This window comes from Zingiber officinale, chromosome 2B (assembly GCF_018446385.1).
Source record: "Zingiber officinale cultivar Zhangliang chromosome 2B, Zo_v1.1, whole genome shotgun sequence".
NCBI classification, from domain to species: domain Eukaryota; kingdom Viridiplantae; phylum Streptophyta; class Magnoliopsida; order Zingiberales; family Zingiberaceae; genus Zingiber; species Zingiber officinale.
The window spans coordinates 47,621,699-47,625,888 of NC_055989.1; the positions used below are offsets into that span (position 1 = coordinate 47,621,699).

At 40.2% G+C, this 4,190-nt stretch overlaps 1 non-coding gene across 1 annotated transcript; it reads left to right on the forward strand.

The window, feature by feature from the left end:
* Nucleotides 1–3,845: 3,845 nt before the first annotated feature.
* LOC122049940 lies at nt 3,846–3,951 on the forward strand. Its single transcript, XR_006131178.1, has one exon. It is a non-coding gene; the product is annotated as a small nucleolar RNA R71 (small nucleolar RNA).
* Nucleotides 3,952–4,190: the final 239 nt, after the last annotated feature.

Below are 4,190 nucleotides of genomic sequence, written 5' to 3' on the forward strand. Positions count from 1 at the left end.
AGCCTGATCAGTATCATAATCCTGCACAAACTCAGCCACTTGACCTTGAAAATTCCTCGTAAACTGAAAATGATTTTGTACCTCCCTAAACTGATCATCAGATAAAGAGAAGCGCCCCTCCAACATTTTTCGTTGGGAATCTTGCTTCTCATGAAGTGATTCTAGAGACGTACGAAAATCTGAAAAATCAAACCTAGAAGATCCCGTGCCATATGCAAAAGAATGCCTAGCAGGCTCCATAAAACTAGAAGGCTGCGTATGTCCAGATGATGAGGGTTCATTATGTGGCTCAGTGTCTCCAGGTATAGAAGGGTTATCTCAAAATCTAACTCAGAAATTACCCAATTAGCCCGGTTACGAATAGTAGCTCGTTTAGGAAAAGGAAGGGGTAAAGGAGAACCACTCCTCCTAGGAAACGCGAAACCATTCTCATCCCGAACGATCATTTTCATAGCAAGACATGTATCAATGTCAATCATGTCATTACGATGAATTATTTCCAACCCATCAACATCAAGATTTAAATTACAAGCTATTCGGGTAATCAAACCACCAAAAACAATTGATCCCGATGATGCCCTAGCTGATCTCAATAAGGTTTGAACAAAATGAAAACCAGAGTCAAATTCAACCTTATAAAGCATAGCCCATAAAGCATAAAGCTCTATCTTCTTAACCACCCCATCACTCTCTCCCCTACCAAAAATAGTTTTACTCATGACTCTATGTAGATACCTAAAGATGGGGTTTTGCATATGGGAGGCCTTAGCTCTTGAAGGCTCATAAGGTTGATCTAACCCAGTTATTGCATTCCAAAAATGATCCCAATTAAACCTTGGGTCAAACCTACGAGGGCTACCGGTGGTTATTCCAAAACAAGAATTAAAGTCACTAAATGCCCATAGAAATTCTTGATTCATTAATCTAAAAGAGATTTTTCCAAAATAATCATCTTCATTAGTAAAATGGACATCCAATGAACTTAAAAATTCCAAAACAAGACGAGGATATGTAGGCAAATGTGTGTACATAATATCACTCCAATCCAAAAACCCAATCATCAAATCTACATCTTCCCTAATTCCAAGCATATCAAGAACAGTTGGGTCCATATATCTAGTACACACTATCTTTCTATTGACAAGAATTGCAAATCTAGTTACTTGATCATCATTTCTGAACACAATATTGAATCCATTGTCATTACCTTCGTTGCGTGAAGTCCTTTTGCCTTTGCCCTTCACTGATTGTTTTCCTTTGTCTCTTGATGGCTCCTTCTCTTTGTCTCCACTAGATCCACCACCTCCTTTGCATAATCTCTTCAAAATATTGGACATCTTGATGAGTTTAGATAGGGGAAGAATTATTTAGAGTTGTGGAACTTCAAAGAACAAAACTTCAAAGAACAAAAGATCTTAGGTTAAGAGAACAAAAGTCCAAGTCTTAGAGAGGAGGAGAATCGGATCTAAAAGATCTTGAGAGATTAGAGAGGAGTTTTTAAGAAATTGGGAGAGAAAGATATGTTTTGGAGAGTTGGGGGTGTGCGGAACACGGCCAAGATCTGGCCGTGTGAGGTAGGAGGTAGACTTTAATAGTTCTCCTACACGGGCCGTGTAGATCTACACGGCCTCCCCATCTTTCCTCTCGGGATTCTTTGCACGGGCCGTGTAGATCCACACGGCCTCCCCCTCTTCCTTCTCTTGATTCCACGCACGGCCGTGTCTGGGACACGGCCTCTCCATATTTCCTCTCGGGATTCTTTGCACGGCCGTGTCTATGACACGGCCTATACCTTTTTCTCCTCGGGAGATCCCACACGGCCGTGTCTGGATGACACGGCCCAAACACTTCCATTCTCTGCAACCTTTGCCTGGCCGTGTATAGCACACGGCCTGACTCTGTTTTGCACCTAACCTGAAAACAAAATCAAAAGAATGCATCAAACTAAAAGAAATTACAATACAAATCAAAACTAACTAAAAAAAACCCTTGGGTTGCCTCCCAAGAAGCGCTTGTTTAAGGTCTTTAGCTCGACCAAACTTAATCATTCGCTCCTTTTCCTCGCCCTTGGAGGACAGATATACTTTTCGTTTTCGTTGGGAGATCTTCTCCCAACATCTTCCACCACATTGTCTCCTTCATTTGGTGGCCTTCCATGAGGATGGAAATTCCATTCCTCAAGTTTATAAATGCTTGTCCTGCTACAAGCATTTAAAAGAGACGAGACATGGTTAGAGATATTAGATAAATCATATTCCAACTTTTCCTTACCAATTACCAAAGAAAGCTTATGATTTTTGACATCAATTATAGCTCCAGCTGTAGCAAGGAAAGGTCTTCCTAATATGATAGGAATCCTAGGGTCCTCTTCCATGTCCAACACAACAAAATCTGTGGGAATAATGTTCCCATCCACCTCTACCGGCACATCCTCTATTATACCCAAAGGGTACCTGCAGGAATGATCGGCAAGTTGAAGTGCCATAGTAGTAAGTTTAATGTTTTTGAGACCTAATTTATTACAAATTGAATAGGAAATGAGGCTAACACTCGCCCCCAAATCACAAAAAGCTTTTTCAAAATATTCTTTTCCTATGTTGCAAGGAATATAAAAGCTCCCTGGGTCCTTCAATTTTGGAGAAGTGTTCTTCTCAAAAATAGCACTACATTCCTCACTAAGCGCAATGGTCTCGACCTCTCCTCTTCTTCTCTTATTTGACATGAGATCCTTCAGAAATTTGGCAAATCTAGGCATTTGTAGAATAGCATCAATAAGAGGTACCTCAACACAAATTTCCTTAACCTTTTCTAGAAACTTGCCAAATTCTTCATCCTTCTTGAGCATTGTAAGTCTCTGAGGAAAAGGGACAGCTTTGCTCTGATGGTTCAGTGGAAGAGTCTCTTCAACCTCAATGGTACTCTCCTCATTAGCTTGAATCTGATTCGGTATAGGAGGAGGGAGCTCTTCTTCTTTTTGTATCCCTTTTGAAGTAGTCACTTGGGAGTCTCCCAAGGTCCGTCCGCTCCTAAGCTCAATCCTATTGCAATGCTCCATAGGATTCACATCAAGTTTTCCTGGAAGTTGTCCTGGTGCTCTGGATGATGAGGAAGCTAGTTGGGCAATTTGACTATCCTGAATCTTTTGATGCTTTTCAGAATTATCCATTCTCTGAATGAGCTTTGCTATATCTTGCTTCATTTCATTCTGAGTTGAGATAATTTCTTCAAGCATCTTTTCAACATTTGACTTTGGTAAGCCTTGAGAAGATAGATGTTGAAAATTTTGTTGCCCAGCTTGAAAATTTGGTCTTGCCCCCATAGATGGTCCTTGGTCTTGATTATTTCTGTAAGAAAAATTTGGATGACTCTTCCATCCAGGGTTATAAGTATTTGCGTATGGGTTGTTCTGCCTTTGATTGTAACTCATGATTGCATCACATTGTTCAAGTTGATTGATTTGTGCAGTGATAGCTCCCAATGGACATGAGTCATTTGAATGCTCTGAACTCCCACATACTTCACAAGATGTACTAATAGCACTGACCATATTAGCACTAGTCCCCATATTCTCAAATTTCTTTGTAAGAGCGTCCAATTTTGCTGACAAAAGAGTGACTGCATCTACATCAAACTTCCCTGATGCTTTAATTGTTGGGTTTACGGAGGAATAGCCACCACTTCTTTCATTTGCCCATTGATGATAATTTTGTGCTACACTTTCAATGATTTCTTCGGCTTCATCTAAGCTTTTGTTCATAAGTGCCCCTCCAGCAGCTAAATCAAGGGACACTTTGGTATGATAATTGATACCATTGTAAAAAGTGTGCAACACTAACCATCTTTCCAACCCATGATGTGGGCATTGTCTGAGCATACTATTATATCTATCCCATGCTTCAAAAAGAGATTCTGAGTCAGTTTGCTTGAAGCTTGCAATTAAATTCCTCATATGAGCTGTTTTGCTTGGTGGATAGAACTTATCAAGAAACTGTTGCTCACACTGCTCCCAAGTGGTGATGCTGTTAGGGGCCAAAGAATTCAGCCATTGGTTTGCCCTATCTCTTAAATAAAACCCAAATAATAATAATCTAACTGCATCTGAAGGAACTCCATTCATTTTCATAGTACCACATATTTCATAAAAGACCTCTAAGTGTTGATTAGGGTCCTCATGAGGTCCTCCACCAAAT